This window comes from Chiloscyllium plagiosum, unplaced genomic scaffold (assembly GCF_037043375.1).
Source record: "Chiloscyllium plagiosum isolate Xiang-an unplaced genomic scaffold, Cpla_swu_hap1 HiC_scaffold_10, whole genome shotgun sequence".
Classification (NCBI taxonomy): Eukaryota; Metazoa; Chordata; class Chondrichthyes; order Orectolobiformes; family Hemiscylliidae; genus Chiloscyllium; species Chiloscyllium plagiosum.
This window is the reverse complement of record NW_028270148.1, coordinates 118,818,828-118,842,753: the sequence shown is the minus strand read 5'-3', so window position 1 is coordinate 118,842,753 and position 23,926 is coordinate 118,818,828. Positions and strand designations below refer to the sequence as shown.

The 23,926-nt window shown below is 42.2% G+C and overlaps 1 long non-coding RNA gene across 1 annotated transcript in view; it reads right to left on the bottom strand.

Moving 5' to 3' along the window:
* The window catches only part of LOC148149070 (uncharacterized), a 40,450-nt gene extending 16,524 nt beyond the window's left edge, over positions 1-23,926 (bottom strand). Inside the window, exon 1 of the long non-coding RNA XR_015758548.1 lies at positions 23,794-23,926. This is a non-coding gene — a long non-coding RNA (uncharacterized LOC148149070). The remainder of the gene's footprint in view (positions 1-23,793) is intronic.

Here is a 23,926-nt window from a genome sequence, read left to right as displayed (position 1 = left end):
GATTTTAAATGATTTTGTTACTAGAACTGATGTCAGTTCTATAGCCTTAACATCTGAATGGTCTTCACAAACCCAAGACGTAGGACCACATAAGAGTGGCTACCACAGTCAGGGTGGAGACCAGACTTCACTATGTTAGTCAAAGAGTCACCACCAATGAAAAACAAAAGCAGAATATTTTATTCCAAAATGTACATTAAGGTTAACACAAGAGTTTGGGGAATGTGTCAGGTTATCCAGAATGTAACTTGAGCACTGTCAAATCCTGTTAGTTTTACAAGTTCAAGCATATTCTGATTGAACAGATAGAATCATAGAGACAGACAGCATATCCAACTCATCCATGATTAGATTAGATTAGATTAGATTAGATTAGATTAGATTACTTACAGTGTGGAAACAGAAACTTCGGCCTAACAAGTCCACACCGACCTGCCGAAGCATAACCCACCCAGACCCATTCTCCTACATTTACTCCTTCACCTAACACTACGGGCAATTTTAGCATGGCCAATTCACCCAACCTGCACATTTTTAGATTGTGGGAGGAAACCGGAGCACCCGGAGGAAACCCACATAGACACGGGAAGAATGTGCAAACTCCACACAGAGAGTCACCTGAGGCGGGAACCATGACAACCAGATATACTAAATTAATCTAGCACCATTTGTCAGCATTTGGCCCATATCCCTGCAAACTCTTCCTATTCATATACCCATCCAGACACCTTCTAAATGTTTTAATTGTACCAGCCTCCACCACTTCCCCGGCAGCTCATTCCATACATGCACCCCCTCTGCGTGAAAATGTTGCCTTTTAGGTCCCTTTTAGATCTTTCCCCTCTCACCTTAAGCCTATGCCTCTTGTTTTGGACTCCACCCCACCACATGGAAAAGACCTTCGTTAGTCACTCTACCCATGCCTCTCTAAGGTTACCCCTCAGCCTCTGACACTACAAGGAAAATGGCTCAAGCCTATTTAGCCTCTCCCTACAGCTCAAACCCTCCAACACTGGCAACATTCTTGCAAAGCTCTTCTGAACCCTTTCAAGTTCCTACAAATATCTTTTATGACTGAGACTGGATTAATCCCAGTATTGTTTTTAAAATGCATCATATCCATCTTCTCACATTGAATCAGTATTTCCAATCATTCAACACAGAATTCAGGCCAGCACTTCTACAGTAGAACTGAAGAGTGCTGCGCTGTCAGGTTTATGATCTTTTGGACAATGAACTGAGGCATTACATACCCTCTCCGGTGAACATAAAAGATCCTATGATACAAATGAAAGGAAAAATACAGGAATTTCTCTCCGTATCCTGTGCAGATTACCTGTTCACATACTTCACTGCTATGTGTGTTATCATGTTTTGCACAATTTGGTTGCCATATTCCTACAATATAAGGGAAAAAGCACTCTGAGATGTCCAAATGTTGTGCAAGATGGTATGCACACACAAGTTATTTCTTTTACCTCTGGGTGAAGCTGGAAATTTAATAAAAACAGAAACGTGGGAAATACTCAAAAAAATTGGGGAGAAACAGAATTGATGTTTCAAGTTGAATATGACTTGAAAGTCTGTGAAGAATCATGTATAACTCAAAAGTGAACTTTTTTTCTCTCCTCACAGATGTTACCAGATCTGCTGAGTTTCTCCAATGTTTTGTTTTTGTATTGTAGAATCATCACAACGACAAATGATTGCCTGTATCTCAAAATACTTCACAGAATCCCTACATTGTGAAAGCAGGCTATTCAGCCCATCAAGTCCACACTGTCCCTCCGTGGAGCATCCCACACAGACCCAACTTTCTTCCTTTCCTTGTAATCCTGCACTTCCCATGGCTAATCCATCTACATGCACATCTTTGGACTGTGGAGGAAACCCAAAGGAAACCTCACGGACATTGGGGAAGTTCACTGGAATGTAGGAGGTTGAGAGGTGACCCAATGGAAGTTTATAAAATAATGAGAGGTATAGAGTTGATGGTAGTTGTCCTTTCCCTAAGATGGAGAATTTCAAGACTATGGGGCACATTTTGAAGATGAGAGGAGAGAGATTAAAAAAGACTTCAGAGGCAATTTTCTTTACACAGAAGGTAGTCCACGTGTGGGATGAACTTCCTGAAGAAGTGGTAATGAGGGGACAATTACAACGTTTAAAAGATATTTGGATGGATATATGAATATGACAGGTTTGGAGGGATATGGGCCAGTGGGACTTGTTTAGTTTGTGATTATGTTCAGCGTGGGCTGGTTGGACCGAAGGGTCCGTTTCCATGCTGTATGACTCTATGACTACCAGTCAAGGCTGGAATCAAACCCAAGTCCCTGGGGCTGTGAGGCAACAGTGCTAACTACTGACCCACTGTGCCCCTCTTATTAGATGTATTAGGTTAACCGATTAAATAAAATTATTATATTGTTATTTCTCCCCAACAATTCTATGCTAAGGATGTCAGCATAACTCCATTAATCCTAAAGTATATTATGAATCAAGGGTGGACAACATGGTTTGATGTATAAACAATAGGGTGAAACATTGACAATTATAGATTTGATACTAGCAGTCATAACTGGAAATAGTGAATTTAAGACAGCCCCATAAAGCAGATTACTGGAATAATTTTTTAAGTATATTTGTTGTGGATTGGCCCCCCCATCCAGAAATATACCTATTGATGTAACTGGGCTGGAATAGCGAATGCATTAAAACTAGGCCCAAAGTCCACCTGGGAGCTCCTCGGCCTAGACTACCCAGTCCTTTAAATAGCAGCTATCTGAGTGTGTTCACACTGATACTTTCCTATTCATCATATTTTCCAGTTTGAAACTGTGGGATTGAGGGTTTGGAAAGGTGGATGCAGTGAATTAATCCTAAACCAAAACATCGACAGCTGTTACAATCAGCAATTTGCAATAAATTAAGATAAGGACTTTCCTGTTCCTCTTCCCCCACCTCACTCCCTAAACACTGAAACTTGAGCCACGTCATACAGCTCAAAATGCCAGAATCACAGGATCTGCTCGAAAGCCTGAGCTGGAGAAACTGCAACATCATGACCTGAAATGCACTCCGATCATAAATAATGGTGACCTTTGGCCGCTGGGAACGAAAACACACATCATGTCAAATCACCAAGTAAAAGGGGGAACTTACTTAATACTGGCAGCAGTCCAGTAAGTAATGGGACACTGCATAATGGCCCTTTAACACATCGCACAATCTCGAACAAAACAGCAAATAGATACCAGAAAAGGGGAATGGTACACTCCAAGGTCAGAGATCCCTGTTCATTGCATGCATTAATAGTGAAAAAAATATTTCAAAGCAAGTCATAGAGATGTACAGCACGGAAACAGACCCTTCGGTCCAACCCGTCCATGCCAACCAGATATCCCAACCCAATCTAGTCCCACCTGCCAGCACCCGGCCCATATCCCTCCAAACCCTTCCTATTCATATACCCATCCAAATGCCTCTTAAATGTTGCAATTGTACCAGCCTCTACCACATCCTCTGGCAGCTCATTCCATACACATACCACCCTCGGTGTGAAAACGTTGCCCCTTAGGTCTCTTTTATATTTTTCCTCTCTCACTCTAAACCAAGGCCCTCTAGTTCTGGACTCCCTGATCCCAGGGAAAAGACTTTACCTATTTATCTTATCCATGCCCCTCATAATTTTGTAAACCTCTATAAGGTCACCCCTCAGCCTCCGAGGCTCCAGGGAAAACAGCCCCAGCCTATAGCTCAAATCCTCCAACCCTGGCAACATCCTTGTAAATCTTTTCTGAACCCTTTCAAGTTTCACAACATCTTTCCGATAGGTAGGTGAGCAGAATTGCATGCAATATTTAAACAGTGGCCTAACCAATGTCCTGTACAGCTGTAACATGACCTCCAAACTCCTGTACTCAATATTCTGACCAATAAAGGAAAGCATACCAAACGCCTTCTTCACTATCCTATCTACCTGTGACTCCACTTTCAAGGAGCTATGAACCTGCACTCCAAGCTCTCTTTGTTCAGCAACATTCCCTAGGACCTTACCATTAAGTGTATAAGTCCTGCTAAGATTTGCTTTCCAAAAATGCAGCACCTCGCATTTATCTGAATTAAATTCCATCTGCCACTTCTCAGCCCATTGGCCCATCTGGTCAAGATCCTGTTGTAATCTGAGGTAACCCTCTTGGCTGTCCACTACACCTCCAATTTTGGTGTCATCTGCAAACTTACTAACTGTACCTCTTATGCTCGCATCCAAATCATTTACGTAATGATAAAAAGTAGAGGACCCAGCACCGATCCTTGTGGCACTCCACTGGCCACAGGTCTCCAATCTGAAAAACAACCCTCCAACACCACCCTCTGCCTTCTACCTTTTAGCCAGTTCTGTATCCAAATGGCTAGTTCTCCCTGTATTCAGTGAGATCTAACCTTGCTAATCAGTCTCCCATGGGGAACCTTGTCGAGCGCCTTACTGAAGTCCATATAGATCACATCTACTGCTCTGCTCTCATCAACCTTCTTTGTTACTTCTTCAAAAAACTCAATCAAGTTTGTGAGACATGATTTCCCATGCTCAAATCCATGTTGACTATCCCTAATCAGTCCTTGCTTTTCCAAATACATGTACGTCCTGTCCCTCAGGATTCCCTCCAACAACTTGCCCACCACTGAGCTCAGGCTCACCGGTCTATAGTTCCCTGGCTTGTCTTTACCACACTTCTTAAACAGTGGCACCACGTTTGCTAACCTCCAGTCTTCCGGCACCTCACCTGTGACTATCGATGATACAAATATCTCAGCAAGAGCCCCAGCAATCACTTCTCTAGCTTCTCTAACTCAACGTATACTGTGTCTTGCAAACGTCAAAACTACACAGCTAACATTAAATCCCAGCAGTTTCTGTAATTTAAGAGCTCAATCTTTAGTTAGGAGATTGTAATAATTTAGGGAAAAAAGGAAAAATAAAAAATGTGACCACAACAGTGGGGCCGTATTAAAGGGGTAAGCCTGGTAAACAACTAAGGAACATACAGCTTCCCAAAAAAGTGTTCTCATTTCATTACACGATGAATCTCTGAGGCAGTCATATTTGATTTTTTTTCAAATTTCAAATCAACTGTCACAGATTTCAGCGAATTTGTGCTGGGAAACATACATATTATATCATTCATTATGGTAGCATCCATGTTTTAATTTATCTGGAAATTCAATTTCACTGTGTTATCTTCAATTTATTTTATTGGGTCAAATATTACTGTGCCTCAATACTTTTCACAGTATGTCAGTGTTCGCTAATACAGCTGATCAATGCCTGATTTTAATTACAAGATATTTTCCAACTTAAACTTTACAAATCAAAACTTTCACAGTTTTCTTGCTAAGAAAGTAAAAACAAGCTCTGAGCCAGCGTGCATCACAACTAAAAGGTCCCCATGCAAAAAGTGCAGACTAGGCAAAGACAGAAAGTAACACACTGAAATGTACTTCTTCAAATAGCTCTAAACATTGCCCAACTTTGAGTTCTGAAGCTCTAACTAACCTAAGCAACAAGCATTTATCATTGTAACAAATGCAGGTTTCCTCTTTGTCGACTAAAGAAAATTCAATATAGTTAACATACAAAAGAACTTCAAACTCAACCAAAAATACAAAATCCATAGCAGATATTTCCCAGCAACGTGCAACTTCCCTTTCTGTTGTTCACTTACCAGCGTAGTCTATTATTGAGTACCCACCATTTCCTTCCTTGCCAATTGTATCCATTTGCCAAACTCCCTGCAAGGTGCACACCTTTTACTGTCAATGCTACCACAGCAATTCACTTGTCTCCCTCCATGTCTACCATCTATGCTCCAAGTTTAAATGCAGAAGCTACAGCTGCAGCTGTTTGAATCTTCCAGGCCTGTAGGAAACAGCTAACAGCTCTTTTCCTCTGATTAATTAATAGAGGTAACTGAAGGAGCACCAATTAGGGAGCTGCCCACTCCCAGGCCTGAGACATTTGAAGAGCTGGGACTGGTCAGAAAGTGGAAGTCAGCAGTGAAATGGAAATCAGTTTCAATCTGCAGGACATCAACATTTTGTTACCTTAACAGAACTGTTGCCAAAATGAAAATCGTCATTGACAATACACCACAAAGAAAAATGAGGGAAAGATAATTTGAAATCATTCTCCACCATTTCTTCATTTACTTTCTTGTTCAAAGACCTAAAGAAAGAACCTCACTCTTCAATTACACTGTCAGTTGAGCTCAGTCAAATGTAAGTGAGACATCATAAATTTGCTCATTTAGATCAAGGAACAAAATCAAACATTAAACTGATCTTACCAGTATCTGTAATCACAGCTAGCTCAAAGTTCGAAGCATTTCCAAATATTTCCAAAAAATGGAATGTTGGCCCTTATTTCAAGGGGATTAGATCAAAAGACACAGGAGCAGAAATTAGGCCATTCAGCCCATCAAGTCTGCTCTGCCATTCAATCATGGCTGATAAGCTTTTCAACCCCATTCTCCCGCTTTCTCCCCGTAACCCTTGATACTCAAGAACTTATCTCTCTCAGTCTTAAAATACAGGGTGACCCCTGTATCCGCAGAATCGTCTTCCGCAGTTTACCTCAGCCTGAATATCTTATAGGGAACCTTCCACATTAAGGTTCCCTATAATAGGTTCGGGCCAGGGACCGGGGATGCTGGGAAAGTAAGTTTCCCATTGAAATGAATGGGTTTGCTTCTATCTGCGGTAGGTTCAGGAACGTATTCCCCGCGAGTATGGGAGGACTACAATATACTCAATGACCTGGCCTCCACAGCCTCGTGTGGTAATGAATTCCACAGATTCATCACTGCCTGGCTAAAGATGTTTCTCCTTATCTCCATTCTAAAAGGTCTTCCCTTTCCTCTAAGGCTGTGCCTTCGAGTCCTAGTCTCCCCCTACCAATGGAGACATCTTCCAACATCCAGTCTGCCCAGTCCATTCAGTATTCTGTATGTTTCAATTAGACACCCCTCATTCATCTAAACTCCAGTCAGTACAGACCAAGAATCCGCAAACATTCCTCATATGTTAAGCTTTTCATTCCTGGGACCATTCTCATGAACGTCCTCTGAACACACTTCAAGCCCAGTACATCCTTCCTCAGATATGGTGCCCAAAACTGTGCACAATACTCCAAACATGGTCTGACCACAGCCTTCTCGAGCCTCAGGAGTATATTCCTGCTTTTATATTTAAGTCCTCTCAAAATAAATACCATCATTGCATTTGCCTTCCCAGCTACTGACTGAACCTGCAAGAATCCAGGACGGGAACTCCCAAGTCTCTTTAGAGTTCAGACTTCTGAATTTTCTCCCCATTTCAAAAATAGTCTATCCCGCTATTCTTCCCACCAAAATGCATGACCTTACACTTTCCCAACTTGCACTGCATTTGCCACTTCTTTGCCCATTCTCCTAACCTGTCCAAATCCTTCTGCAAACTCCTCGCATCCACAATGCTACCTGTCTCTCTATCTATCTATGTACCAGCTGCAAACTTCACCAGAATGCCCTCAGTTCCTTCATCTAGATCATAAGAATATAAAATGAAAAGTTGTGGCCCCAACACTTGTTTTCTATCCTGAGGGCCCTTTTATCCCCACTCTTTGCTTTCTGCCAGTCAGTCAAATTTCTATCCAAGCTAGAACCTTGCCTCTAACAGCACGGGCCCTTACCTTATTCAGTAGCCTCCTGTGTGGCACCTCGTGGAAGTCCAGGTAGATAACATCCATTGGCTCTCCTTGATCTAACCTACTTCTTCAAAACCTTCCAGCAGATTTGTCAGGCTTGACCGCCCCTTGACGAAACCATGCTGACTTTTCCCTATTTTACAATACTCTTCCAAGTATTCAGAATCTCATCCTTCACAATGGATTGGTTTACAGAAGTCTTACTGAGCATCTGGAAAACTGAGAGCAGTTTTGGTCCCCTTATTTAAGGGGAAATATTTCACTGGAGATAGTTCAGAAAATGCTCATTCAGATGATCCTCTATATGGAGGACTGCTTTATAAGCAAAGACTAATAAACAGGTTGGGACTCTACTCACTGCAGTTTAGAAGGATGAGAGGTGATCTCATCGAAACATATATAATTCTTAAAGGACTTGACAGGGTAAATGCCAAGTGGATAATACCCCTCATGGGAGAGTCTAGGACTGGAGGACATAGTCTGAGAATAAAGAGGCATTAATTTAAGACTGAGATAAGAAGAGATTACTTCTCTCAGGGAGTTGAGCATGTTTAGAACTTGTTGGCACAGAGAGAAGTGGGGGCACAGTCCTTGTGCATATTTACGGCTGAGATAAATAGAATCAAGCATTACAGAGAAATGGCAGAAAAGTAGATGCAAGAACCCTGCTGAATGCTGAACGGCTAGAGGAGCCAACCAGCCTACTTCTGTTTTTAATTTTTTACAATCGTATACTTTGTTATGTCCTAATTTTGAGTTCTGCAAATATGGACATGGTCAAAATCAAGATTACCAGAACCCTTGCCCATGCACATTCCCACCAACAGATCACACTTCCATTAACTGGATTAATTTTGTTGTTGGACGGGCTTGGGGAATATGCTCCCTGTAGCCAATATATCATGGGATTAATGGCCAAATTAGTTCTACTCTCATACAGGACATTTCACAAATGCCACCATGTTCTGCACTGATCAAGCCCTTATTCTGCTGAATAAACTGGAATTTCACAATTAGCAATCAAAATGCTGTGACCAGCAATATTTTACTGAACTATGTACTCAGGAGACTTCCAACCGGCAGTGCTTTGCCATGGGTGAAGTGCACATGACATTAAATCCTGCAGACTGAAGAATACAGAAGTGGCTGGGTTAAGAAGGCAAAGGCAATAGCAAGGGTCAGTTTAGCAGACTTCTATCTATCCAGCACATAAATTTCAAACTGCAAATACTGCAGTACATTTTCACAATTTGTAAGATATTAAACAAAAACACAAAGAAACCCATACCAAAGAAAGAAATCCTGAGAAAGTTTGAAAGTATTTTCAAACGTCTGCATTTATGTAATTTAACCAAGATTAACTATCACAAATTATTATGAAAAACATTCATTCCAGCATTCGGGTATCCAATGCTCCCAGTACCCCAAGCAAACATGCTTCAACCAAGTATAAATTACAATCGAAAACCAGTGGACATGGGTGGGGGAGTGTCACTAACAGCACAAATGCTGTCGCAGCCAACAATCCCAAATGCACATTTTTTAGCAGAAGTGATTGAACAGCAATCAGAAATACAGTTTAAATCTTTCCCTTTCCTAGCCCAGGGATACCAGGGGCCCAAAGGAGCAGTCCAGCCACCAACTTAACTGAGGTTTGATAAGCTAGTAATAGTGTACATCTTAGATCGAATTGACAACCTTTCTAGGTTAAGGTTCAGTTTCACATTGTACGGTACTTACTGACAGCCAAAAGTCTTCAAATCAAGCAACCTTCAGCGTAGCACAGGTATACATTAAGACCTGCCACTAATCCTTTAGTCAGTACGCAGACAGTTTGATAACTCCACACTCGAAGTCTGATGCCAGAATGAATTTGGTCTGTGGTGCTTAATTTCTACCACTAGGGAGCATAGTGAACGAAGCCGAGCACTAAAGCCTGAACACTGAAATGATTCATGTGGATCAGCCAACACCCACTCCAGAAAAAAATAAGATTCGATGAAAGCCTGAGTTTAAAACAGGAAAGGTTTCCCTGCAGCAAGAATTGTTTAACTACCCCAGTTTGGTACTGAGGCCCAAGCAGATGAACTTTTCCTAAGTCAGTACTGCTTCTGTAACTAAATGCTAAGGGATGGTAATGATGCCCAGACAACTTCTCTCTTCACTTTTTTTTCCCCCAGTCTTTTCTTCCTCTACCCATCAGAACAGGGCAGTATAACATTTTTTTTAAACTCAACACGGTTCACAACTTCAGTAAAGCCTTAGAACCACCATACAGTGTTGTGAATCACTGTGTGGATATTTGTGCTACAGAGTTCCTAAACTGCTGGCTCCACTTGGTACCTTCTAACTACCTCTCTTTTTATGATGTCTGGAGTTTATTTAATGAGTTATTCCAGAGTTTACAAAGTAAGTTAAATTGCATTGTATTTGAATTTTTGTTAAAGAGAAAAAAATGTTTTTGGAAAAGCTAAACCTTAAATTGGAAATAAAGAATAAACAAGCGCTATTAAGCAAAAGACAGACTATCACTTTGTCTTTCACTGTGTCTCACACCTGCACACACACACCATGGGTGCTGGGGATAAAATAAGCACTACCGCACTTAGGTGGTAGTGTGGGGAAGAAAAAAAAATAAACAAGAGAAAAAAAAGAAGAAAAAAAGACAGACTATAACTAATTAGTTAGTTCACAACAACTGTTTGTTTTGTCACCTTTAATTCCTGGATATTAGCATGCTAATTTCATTCAAATACTCTGGAACAGACATTTCGAATGATCCACAACCTTTTGAATAAAGAAACCTCATTTCAATCCTAAGTGTGTCCTAACCTCTTATTCTGAGAACACCAGGTTATAGTCCAACAGGTTTAATTGGAAGCACACGAGCTTTCGGAGCGCCGCTCCTTCATCAGGTGATAGTCACCTGATGAATGAGCGGCAGTCCGAAAGCTAGTGCTTCCAATTAAACCTGTTGGACTATCACCTGGTGTTGTGTGATTTTTAACCTTATTCTGAGACAATGACTTATTCTGGAATCTCTAGCCAGAAGAAACATTCTCCCTGTATTTTAGAAATTGGCTTATTCTCCTTGGAGCAGAGAAGGTTAAGAAAAGATCTAATTAAAGTGGTCAAAATTGTTCACAATTCTGAGAGGGTAAAGAAGGATATCTTGTTTCCACTGTTTGGTATCTCAATAATTACGGGTCACAATTTCAAGATTATCAGCATGACAGCCCAGAGGGAAATGAAGAAAAATATCTTTATTCAGAGTTGTTGGATTTGGAATGTGCTGCCTGGGAGAGTGGTCGAGGCTGGTTCAATAGGAGGCTTCAAAAAAAGAACTGGATTAATATTTGAAATTTAAAGGGCTATGGAGATAAACATGGAGAATGGGACAAGCTGGGAAGGTCTTTCAGGAGCAAATACAGACACAGTGGGACAAATGGCCTCCTTCTATACTGTAAAATTTTGAGAATCTAGGAATAAAAAAGTAAATTCAAACCAGTAAGAGACAATATAGGCAAACATAAAAGATAAGCAAAATCGCTAATGATAGAAATATCGTAGCCCAAGGGGTTCTACCATTTGTCTCATAAAACACAGAATCATACAGCACAGGAACTGGTCTTTGGCCTACAACGTTGCGTCAAACACAATGCCATATCAAACTAATCCCTTGGTCCATATCCCTCCATTCCCTGCACGTTCATGTGCTTATCTAAAAGACTGAAAAATTCCTAACATATGTGCCTCCACCACCACCACTGGCAACAATTTCAAGATTCCTACCACTGTGTAAAAGAACTTGCCCTCACATCTCTATTGAACTTTTCCCCTCACTTCAAATGCACACCGCTAATTGTAGACATTTCAACTCTGGGAAAAAGATTCTGACTGTTAATCCTATCTACACATCTCAATTTTATAAGGTCAAAAGTCACATGACACCAGTTTATAGTCCAACAGGTTTATTTGGAATCGCAAGCTTTCGGAGTTCTGCCCTTTTGTCAGATGAAGAGAGCACCTATGCACAAAAATTATAATCAGAAAGATCAAAAGATCATACAAATGATGTGAGTGGAGTGTCGACAGGCCGATTAATATGTCTCTGCAGGCGATCAAAAGTGTCAGATGGTGTGAGTAAAGTGTCAACAACTGAATAACACGTGAAGGGATGACCTATAATCTGATTAATTAAGGCAGAAAGATAATTACAAAAAATTAAAAATAAGGTGGTGCTGCAGACAAACCAAATGGCTGGAATAATCTATTATTAGGTATAGGAGTCACACATTAAGGGTTTAACCAAAGCAACAAGTAATCCAAAACTGTACAAACAAATTATGGTAGAGAGAGCACAACAAGTTATCAATGTGATCATGTCAAAACAGAATAGTAAGGAAGATCTTACAGAACAGTATGATGGGGTCACACAAAGAGCAATATGAACTGAAGATCACAGTTGAGGCCACCTTCATGGGTACAGCACTTGACTCTCAGTTTCTGCTCGGCGATTTTAAGTTGTTGTGAATCTTAAAGGCTGCCTTGAAGGACGTTTATCCGAAGATTGGAGGCCAAATGTCCTTGACCGCTGAAGTGTGCCCTGACTGGGAGGGAACTTTCCTGTCATGCATACTACCATTACTGTGGAAACACCACCCACCACATTCATGGCAGATACTCATGTATCTTGGCCAATTCTATCTATCTCATATGCTACAGGCAAGGAAGCCCCAAGGTATGCTATATTGGCGAGACGAGGCAGATGTTAAAACAACGGATGAATGGACACTGCAGAACAATCGACTGACAACAATATTCCCTCCCAGTCAGCAAACACTTAAGCGGTCATGGACAATCTTAGGGTAAGCATCTTCCAAGGTGGCATTTGGGATACACAACACGGAGTCACAGAGCAGAAACCAATAGCCAAGTTCCACACCCATGAAGACAGACTCAAACATGATCTTGGGTTCATGTCATGCTACATGTGACCCCACCATACTATAAAATCTTCCTTACTATCCTGTTTTGATACAATCACCATGATAACTTATGATCATATTATCTTCACTAGTTTTACAGTTTTGGATTACAGGGTACTTGTTACTTTGGATAGACCCTTGACATACAAATCTTATACCTAACATATTATTCCAGTCATTTGGTTTGTCTGCAGCACCACCTTACTTTTAATTTTTTGTAATTATCTCTCTGCCTCAATTAATCAGATTATAGGTCATCCCTTCACTTGTTATTCAACTGTTGACACTTTACTCATACCATCTGACACTCTTGATCACCTGCAGCGACATATTATTCAGCCTGTCAACATTCCACTCACATCTGTACGAGCTTTTGATCTCTCCTGATTATGAAGTTTGTGCCTGGGTGATCTCTTCACTTCACCTGACAATGGGGCAGAGCTCCAAAAGCTTGCGATTTTAAATAAACCTGCAGGACTATAACCTGGTGTTGTGTGACTTTTGACCTTGTCCACGCCAGTCTAACACCGGCAACTCCACATACCTTTATAGAAATCAATCAAATCTCCCCTCAGCATCCGCCTCTCCAGAGAAAACAACCCAAGTTTTTCTAGCTTCTCCTGAAAAGCTCATACTCTCTAATTCATTCAAGGTTATCTGTTTGGGCATTAAACAAATGGCAGAGGAAAATCAAATAAACCACCTACAAATACTACTCTGGTAAAATGAATATCTATTATGAATGTACAGTAGCAAAATAAAATATTAGAAAACTTGTAAGGTGTGATTTTCTCTTGCACTATTGTCAAACCAGAGAGAACATGTCAGAACAATGGATTATTTAAAATAAGCAGTTTTGAATAAAACATCTTTGCCTTTTGATAACATTGTTCTGACGTGTTCTCCATTTTTAATACTTCACAGAACTATTTATTTCACCTAATTAAAATTATTAGGCAATTTTTATTTAGCACAAAAACGTCAAATTATCAAGAATGACTGTGGTGCTTTTAAGATAATGAAATGTCACAAAACATATCGGAGGTAAAAATAACTGCAGAATGTTGCAATGCTACAATCAACAAAGTATTTTAACATAGTCTTTGATATCATTAAGCTAGTAATATATTACACTCCAGACAACCACTTCTAAATCAGAATTAATGCTGCATAAGTTAAAACCTGATAGCAAATGAAGGACTCTCATACCACAGCAGAATCAGTTTGATTTGATGCATTGAGTACAAAATGTCAAACAGCAAAATCTCATTCCATGTCCAACAAAAAAAGTCAAATCCAAAGTGAAACAGGATTCTGTTCTCAGTGAGTCTAGAATCAATAATTCTTGTAAAACACACTTTGGCAGCATAAGATGGCAATATAAGAAATAAAAAGGTGACATTTTTCACTATGACTTCCAGAAACACCACAACTTCTCATTTTTGTTTGGAAACTAAAAGCAAATTACTTGGTATTTGAACACAAATTGTTTTGTGGTTTTGGTAAAAGTCATTGCTATACCTTCATAACTTAAACCACAAAGGATAACAGTATTGTCTTGAATAACCTTGTAGTTATACAAAATGTTTGAAAATGAAAAGCAACCCAAAACATTTTACAGTGCAACAAAATGAAACAAGAAGTTTGGTAGTTAGTAGCAAAAATCGTTAAATGAGAAGGTTTTAAGGAGAGTCAATAAAGAAAGAATGATAAATCAAAGCAAAATACTGCAGCAGCTGGAAATCAAAAATAAAATCTAAATGCTGGAGAGCTTCAGCAGGTCTAGCTTTCGGAGCACTACACCTTCATCAGGTAGCAGGGGAGCAGGACCATAAGGCAGCATTTATAGCAAAAGATTATAGTGTCATACAACTGAAATGATATATTGAACGAACGATATATTGTTTGCTTAATATATTATTTCAGTTGCATGACACTGCAATCTTTTTCTATAAATTCTGTGTCTTATGGTCCTGCTCCACAGCTACCTGAGAAGCACTCTGAAAGCTAGTGCTTCCAAATAAACCCACTGGACCATAATCTGGTGTTGTGCAATTTCTAACTTTGTCCACCCCAGTCCAATACCAGCTCATCCACATCATCAGCAGGTCTAACAGAATCAGTGGAAAGAAAAACAGGGTTAACATTTCCAGTGCATTTACCTTTCTTCAGAATGGGGTACATGAAGAGAGGAGCTGGGCACAGAAGACAATGAGGGAGGGAAACAGAGACAATAATTTAGTTAAGTTGGCTGTATAGATGGTTTACAGACGGCTGTAAAATTTGCCACTGATGGAACAACTTGATGTTTTTATTTCAGATCTCCAGCATCCAGAGTATTTTGCTTTTACATTTAAAATTTTTTATATTCATTTATGGGATGTGGGCATGCTAGCCAGGCTAGACTCTATTTCCCAATCCTCATTGCCCAAAGGGTAGTTTAGTGTCAACCGTATTGCTGTAGATCTGAATCACATATAGGCCAGACCAGGTAAGAAATGGCAGTTTCCTTCCCCGAAAGACATTTGTGAACCAGTTGAGATTTTTTCTGACAATAATGGTCATCATTCGACTCCTAATTCCAGTTGTTTATTGAATTCAGATTCCACCATCTATCATGGCAGGTTTCAAAGCCTAGTTCCCAGAACATTAGATTAGATTCCCGACAGCGTGGAAACAGGCCCTTCATCCCAACAAGTCCACACCGACCCTCCGAGGAGTAACCCACCCAGACCCATTACCAGGGCCTTTGGATAATACTCTAGTTATAATATCACCAGGCCATCAGGTCACCTGAATGCATTTGAGTATTACATTTATTCTTCATCTTCCCCCAAGTTCCTGAATCTATACATTATTTACATCTCCTATTTCCTACACGCGCCAGATATTTTGCTATTCTCTCTGATATTGGAAATCGACAAATCTCTGCCGTCCAGTTTTTCACCTGCCCTCAATAAATCAGTGTTCAAGTCATCACTGAATGTCAGTCTATCCAGCATGTACATATACATAGCTTGATGTATAGGTCAAATTCTTTTTAATTTCTTAAAAGGGACTAGTCCTAAATTTTTGGTTGTGCATTAGTCCCATCTTCTATATCTTTGGACAGCCAGTGCCGGCTAGCACATCACCTCCACTTCCTGCATCTCGAACCCACCCCTCCAAATGCACAAGGATAAAACGCTCTTGAATCCTCACCTTCTACCCCACTAATCTCTGGATACAGCACATTATCCTCTGCCATTTCCACCACCAGATCTCAACACCAGAGATATATTTCCCTCCCCACCCCTATCTGCATTCCGCAGAGACCATTCCCTGCATGGCTCCGTCATTAGGTCCATGCACCCTAACAACGCACCCTCCACACCTGGCACTTTCGCTTACCATTGCAAGAGGTGTAAAACCTGCACCCACACCTACCCCCTCACCTCCATCCAAGGCCCCAAAGGATCTTTCCACATCTGGCAGAGATTTTCCTCCACCACTTTAGCTACTGTGGCTGTTGCTCTCGATGCAATCTCATCTACATCAGCGAGACAGGGCGCCAACTCGCAGAACATTTCAGGGAACATCTCTGGGACACGCACACCAATCAACCCCACTGCCCTGTGGCCGACCACTTCAACTCCCCCTCCCACTCCCTCTCCCCCAAGGACTCCCCTGGGCCTCCTCTACCACCAAATCCAAGCCACCCAATAACCGGACGAAGAACGCCTCACCTTCCGCTTTGGAACCCTTCAACTACAAGGCATCAACATTAACTTCATCAGTTTCCAAATCTCTCCTTCCCCCCCCACCTCTTCCCAGATCCAACCCTCCAACTGGGCACCGCCCTCTTGACTGTCCTACCTGTCTACCTTCCTTCCCACCTATCTGCTCCACTCTCCCACCAACCTAAATCCACCTATCGCCTTCCCAGCTACTTTCCCCCACCCCCACCCTCCTATTTATCTCTCATTTCTGATGAAGGGGTTTGTTTTCTTTTAAATCCGCAAGTGATTTAAACTGAACAACTGAACAGCTTTCCTACCACCAAATGATGGTAACTTTTAGATGTTTGTTTTTAACCATTACCTCTACCAATAAATAACCCAGGTAGCCATTAGATAATTTTAGGCTAAGGCGAAAGTGAGTATTGCAGATGCTGGAGATCAGTCAAGATTAGAGTGGTGCTGGAAAAACACAGCAGGTCAGGCAGCATCCAAAGTGCAGAAAAATCAACATTTCGAGCAAAAGCCCTTCATGATGAATCTTAGCTTCATTCTCATGAAGGGCTTTTGCCCGAAACGTCAATTTTCCTGCTCCCCGGATGCTGCCTGACCTGCTGTGCTTTTCCAGCATCACTCTAATCTTAACTTTAGGTTAAGCCCATTACAGGCAATGCAAACCATCAGAAGACAGGGAGAGGGAGGGAGAGCAGGAATGGACCTGGGTGTACTTTATACATAAATATTTTCAAACAACCTGTTCAGGGGTGTTCTTACACATGTCTGGAGCAGGTGGGACTTGAACATGGGCCTCTTGGCTCAGAGGAATGAACACTACCACAGACAAGAGTCTGTCTTGGAGCAAAAACAGGAAGTTGCTGGAAAAGCTCAGCAGGCCTGGCAGCATCTGTGGAAAAAAAAAGAGTTAGCATTTCAGATCCAAAAACATTAATCAGAACTGATTGTAGCTGGGTAAAGTTTAGTATATATGCTAAAGATTGGGTGGGGGAGAGGGGAGGAATAAACATTAGATGAAGATGAAGACTAGACTTCAGAGAACTAAAGTTAGGCAGACACAGAATTGTGTAAAAGGTCAGCCTGGGAGAATAAATAGCTGCTAATGGGAACTATTACTGGCTGTGGTAGCAACCAAGGTGATGACAAGGCCTGATGTATGGATGGTGGGGTGGCAACATGAGAGAAAATGCTCAAGCCCAAAAATTGTTGAACTCAATTTTGATTTCAGAAGGCTACAGGATTCCCAAGCAGAAAATGAAGTGCTGTTATTGTTGGTTGCATTGAGCTTCCCTGAAGCACTGCAACAAGCTAAAGACAGATGTTGGCCAGGGAACAAGGTGGGTTTTGAACTGGCAGGTATCTAGAAGTTCAGTGTCACCACAGCCAGTGGTGGTGCTGGCTCGAAGGACAGATTGGCCTATTCCTGCACCTATTGTCTATTTCTACCAGCAGAACATAAGTGCTCTGCAAAATGGTCGCCCAGTCTCTACTTCTTTTGGGCTCATGAAGTGCAGGTCATGCTAAACTAATCTTTCTTCAAAGTCAAAGAGTCATACGGCACGGAAACAGACCCTTTCGCATTCAATGAAGACATTACAAGCACAGTAGACAACAGGGACCCAGTAGTTGCGGTATACCTAGATTTCCAAAAGGCCTTCGACAAGGTGCCGCACATGAGGCTGCTACATAAGCTAAAGATGCATGGCTTTATTGGTAAAGTATTAGCATGAATAGATAATTGGTTGACTAACAGGAAACAAAGGGTAGGATTAAATGAGTGCCATTCTGGTTGGCAATCACTACCTCCTCTCCTGCTCCTTGGATGCTGCCTGACCTGCTGCGCTTTTCCAGCAACACATTTTTCAGCTCTGATCTCCAGCATCTGCAGTCCTCACTTACTCCTAGTTGATTTTAACCTACTGCGAATCCTCTTGCAAGGATGCCTTCCTTGAAGAAGCTCTCTTCCTCCGATTCCTGAAGGGCTTATGCCCGAAACGTCGAGATTCCTGAAGAAGGGCTTATGCCCAAAACGTCGATTCTCCTGCTCCTTGGATGCTGCCTGACCTGCTGCGCTTTTCCAGCAACACATTTTTCAGCTCTGATCTCCAGCATCTGCAGTCCTCACTTTCTCCTAATCACTACCTGTGCCTCAGGGGTCAGTGTTGGGACCACAATTATTCACAATTTATATAGACGGTTTGGAGATGGGAACCACATGTAGTGTATCAAAGTTTGCTTATGACACTAGGATGAGTGACAGAGCAAAGTGTGCAGAGGACTGTGAAATTTTGCAGAGGAACAGATACATTGAGTGTGTGGGCAAAGGTCTGGCAGATGAAACACAATATTAATAAATATGAAGTCACCCATTTTGGTACGGGTAACAGTAAAAAGGACTATTACTTGAATGGTTAAAAAGTTGCAGGAGACTGCTACGCAGAGGGACTTGGGTGTCCTATGCATAAACCACAGAAGGTTGGTCTGCAGGTACAACAGGTAATTAGGAAGGCAAATGGAATTTTATCCTTCGTTACTAAAGGGATTGAGTTTAAAAGCAAAGAGGTTATGTTGCAGCTGTACAGGGTGCAGGTGAGGCCACACCTGGAGTACTGTGTGCAGTTTTGATCTCCATACTTGCGAAAGGATGTACTGGCACTGGAGGGGGTGCAGAGAAGGCTCTTTAGGTTGATTCGTGAGTAGAGGGGAGACTGAGGGGAGGGGAGTAGAGGGGAGTATGAGGAGAGACTGAGTAGACTGGGATTATATTCATTGGAATTTAGAAGAATGCGGGGAGATCTTATAGAAATACATTATGAAGGGAATACATAAGATAGACGGAGAGAGGATGCTTCCACTGGCAGGCGAAACTAGGACAAGAGGGCATAGCCTCAAAATTAGGGAAGTAGATTTAGGATGAATTGAGAAGGAACTTCTTCACCCAGAGGGTCATAAATCTATGGAATTCCCTGCCCAGTGAATTAGTTGACACTAGATCAGTCAATGTTTTTAAAGCAAAGATTGATACTTTTTTGGACAATGAAGGAATTAAGGGTTACCGTGAGAGGGCAGGTAATTGGAGTTAAGGCCACAAAAAGATTAGCCATGATTTTATTGAACGGCGGAGCAGGCTCAAAGGTCCAGATGGCCTACTCCGGTTCCTAGTCCTTATGTTCTCCCCAATGGAGAGACATTCTCAACTCAATGTTGAATTCAATCAATTTAGAGCTTGAGCACTTTCTCACATGTCTTTACCCCAACCCCCACATACCAGGCTTTGTCATCACGTGGGACTGGTAGCACAAATAACTCACTGTCAACCACTAATGGCCCCCTTGAGCAAATATTCATTCTTCCAAATTGATCTTTACACATTACTTTATCTGCCCAAATACTGTTTTCTCTCTCTGAGCATCATTTCCACCTAACATTTTCTCTTCCCCCCTCACTTCACACACCCCACCATCAGTATGTATAGCAACCTTTTCCCAGCTACAGCCAGATCAGAAGAAGGGTCTCTGGACACAAAATGTTAACTTTGTTTTTCTCTCCACAGATATTGCCAGACATGCTGAGTTTTTCCAGCAATTTGTTTTTGTTTTAGATTTAGACCATTCACAGTTCTTTGGGTATTTTTAAAATGTAGAGTCCCTCCTGAGTTTGCTTTCTAAAGGACTTTTTTTCATTCATCCAAAAGAGCTTTTTGTTTTAAATATTCAGAAGTGCTCTTACACATAATCAAACAGCTTTCCCAAAGCCAAATCACTCATTTGTTCTGGTTTTTAATTATTAATCACCACACAGTCAAATAGCAATTTACATGCAAAGCCCATTATGGGGAATGCACACCATCAAAAGTGAATGCAAGTCTTTGCCTATAATCAAAGAAGCTCATAATCAATGAGCTCCATAGGGAGATTAGTGAATGATTCCCCATGGGCCTTAAAGGGGTTATCACACTGGGTTTTTTGCTTTCTCCAGTTGCTTAGTTCTGTTCTGCTGGATTTTGTCCTCAGTGCTGCTCCTGTTATTTTCTTCCTGCTGCTGGGTCAGTCACTTCCTGTCACTATCTGCCATCATGGTGGTCTGTCTTGGAAGACATTAGGTGTCCTGGGTGAGGATCCAGAGAGACTGCCAAGTCGAAGCATTTAGTTTAGATTACCTTCTAATTAAGTATTCTGCTATTTATACTATTAAGCCTGGCATGTGGCTGCATACAAAATAATCTCTCCCCAGAATCTGCTGTTAAGTGATCTATAACATTACTCATTGGCCATTTACAGATTTCAGTATTAATCCTTTACATTCCAGGGACTCGATAGTAGATGGAAATAAACTGTTTCAATTGTGAAGGATCAAGAAAACGGAGCCATTGTTTCAAGATAACTGGTAAAGGAGACAAAGGTAACATGTGTAAAAACATTTTATGCAAAAAAATCTCGCCAGATTTGAAATTATCCTTTAGGAATGAGTTGGGTGGATGTGCAGGAAAATCTCCAACAGATTTTAAATGATCCTAAGGGCCCTGGACGGGGGGTGAGGGGGGAGGTACATGTTTCGCACGTCATGCGGCAGCAGGGGAAGGTGCCGGTAGAGAGTGGGTTGTTGCGGTCGTGGATCTAACAAGGGTGTCACAGAGAGAATGCAGATAGAAGTGGGGAGGGAAATATATTTTTGTTGGTGGAGTCTGACTGTAGGTGGCAAAAATGGCAGAGGAAAATTCGCTGTATCCGGAGTCTAGTGGGGTGTAAGGCGAGTACTGGCGCATTCTATTCTTGTTGCGGTCAGAGGGATGGGTTCTGAGGATGGAGGTGCAGGAAGTGGAGGAGATGTGATGAAGTTCATTGTAGATCATATGGGAGGGAAAATTGTGGTCCTTGAAATAGGAAGAGATCTGGGATGTCCTGGAGTGGAATTGCTCCTCTTGGGAGCAGATATGGCATTGGAAGTAAGGGATTGCATTTTTACGGAGGGGGGTGGTGTAGTCCAGACAGACGTGGGAATCAGTAGGTTGAAAATAGATGTCCGCGTTAAGTCAGTTGCCACAGAAGTCCAGAAAGGGGAGGGAGGTGTCAGAGATAACCCATGTGTATTTGCAGTCAGGGTGGAAGCGTTAGTGAAATTAATGAACTGTTCAATCTACATCATCCTACAGGATCGTTTCAAATCCGGTGGAGATTTTCCTGCACATCCACCCACCTCATCTACTACATCTGCTGCTCTTGATGTGGTCTCCTCTATATCGATCAGACAGGTCATAAACTCGCGGAGCAGATCTGGAACATCTGTGGTCCACACGTAACAAACAACCCCACTGCCCTGTGCCCAACCACTTCAACTTCCCCCCCAAACTCCCCCAAATCCTGGGCCGCCTCCACCATCAAATCAAAGCCACCCATCTTCCTCCTCGTGACCCGACAACCATGCACCATCAATACTGACCAGTTTCCAAATCTCTTCAACCCCCACCTCATCCCAGATCTAACCCTCCACTTGGCACCACCCTCTTGATCTGTCCTACCTGTCCATCTTCCTTCCCACCTATCCACTCCACCCTACCCATTGACCTATCACAATTACCTCCCATCTACATCCACCTATCACCAGCCCCACCCTTACCCCCTATTTATCTCTCAGCCCCCTTCCTTCTCCACATTCCTGATGAAGAGCTTATGTCTGAGACATCGACTCTCGTGATCCTTGGATGCTGCCTGACCTGCTGTGCTTTTCCAGCACCACACTTCTTGACTTTCCACAGATACTGCCACACTCACTGAGTTTCTCTAGCAATTTCTGCTTTTGTTTCAAATTTCCAGCATTTGCAGTTTTATTATATGCAGCAAGTTGTTAGGGTTTGGAATGCAGTGCTGGAGTGCGTGGTAGAGGCATGTTCAATTAAAATATTCAAAAGAGAATTGGATCAATACCTGAAAAGGTAAATTATACAGCACAATGGGGAAAAATCAGAGCTTGGGTACAGTAAGGACACAATGGGCTGCCTGGCCTCCTCTGTTTATGATGGATGAGATTGAAAGAGGTGAAGACAAGGCTGACCTAAGCTCTGCCATCCTCTGGAGTTAGACGGAATGGTTATGCAGATGCTGGAGGTTAGAGTCAAGATTAGAGTGGCGCTGGAAAAGCACAGCAGGTCAGGCAGCATCCGAGGAGCAGGAAAATCGACATTTCGGGCAAAAGCCTTACCTGATGAAGGGCTTTTGCCCAAAACGTTGATTTTCCTGCACCTCAGATGCTGCCTCACCTGCTGTGCTTTTCCAGCATCACTCTAATTTTGACTCCATCCTCGAAATTAAACATCCTACTCACAAGAACTAATGTCAGCTGAGAAACCAAAATGAAAACTGCATTCTAGATTTATATGCCAGCAGGGAAACAACCCGCTAATATTAGTCAAATGATGATGATTGTTTTACAACTCAGAGAACAGCTTAAACAGTAATCGCACAACTCTGATACAACATAACGTTACTAAACGATGTTAGTTGTTTCATAAGCATTATCATTTCCATCTACTCCCACTTCACATGCACAGAATTGTGGCTGATGACCACAACCACAATTCTATCAAGTCTACTGTTACCATCCATGTTAAATCAACTGACAAGGGCAGAAAATGCTGATAATAAACATATGTCAACAAAAAGAAGACAACATCCAGCTTTCTGTTCCTGACCAGGTATTTGCAAGGAAAATACAACTTCATCTTTTCTGTTCTTAATGTAAACACATATGTCATTTCAGCATTCTTTATTCATATTTCAGATTCTATCACGATTCAGATCTTCATATTGACCTCAATTCATGGTAGACCAAAGCCCAGTATCAGAATCAGTGATTCCTGAATGTCTCACATGAAACATTACCACCCGTGTGTTACTTGGATATGTACATACTACCCCCCCCCCCCCCCCACTGACCCCTCTGGCCACCCAGATGCCCCCCCACTGTCCCCTCTGCCCCCGAGACCCCCACAGACCCCTTCACCTCCCAAGATGCCCACAGACCCCTCCGCCCCAGAGATGCCCACAGACCCTTCTGCCCACCCAGATGCCTACAGACCCCTCTGTCTCCAAGATGCGCACAGACCCCTCTGCCTCCGAGACACCCACAGACCCCTCTGCACCCAAGACGCTCACTGACCCCTCTGCCCCCGAGATGCCCACTGACCTCTCTGCCCCAGAGATGCCCACAGACCCCTCTGCCCCCGAGATGCCCACTGACCTCTCTGCCCCAGAGATGCCCACAGACCCCTCTGCCCCCCAATGACCTCAGATCCCGTGGTGATATTTTACGGTTCAGTCGCTGCCGATCTTACTTTGGTTGCGGTTGTAATCGGGTCGACCAGCAGCCGGAGACCGAGACCAGACTCCGTTCTGTCTCTCGGTTTGGCCTTTCCCGCGGTTTCCGCTTCTGGAAAATCCTGCGTCTTCTCCGCGGCCGCGGCTCCA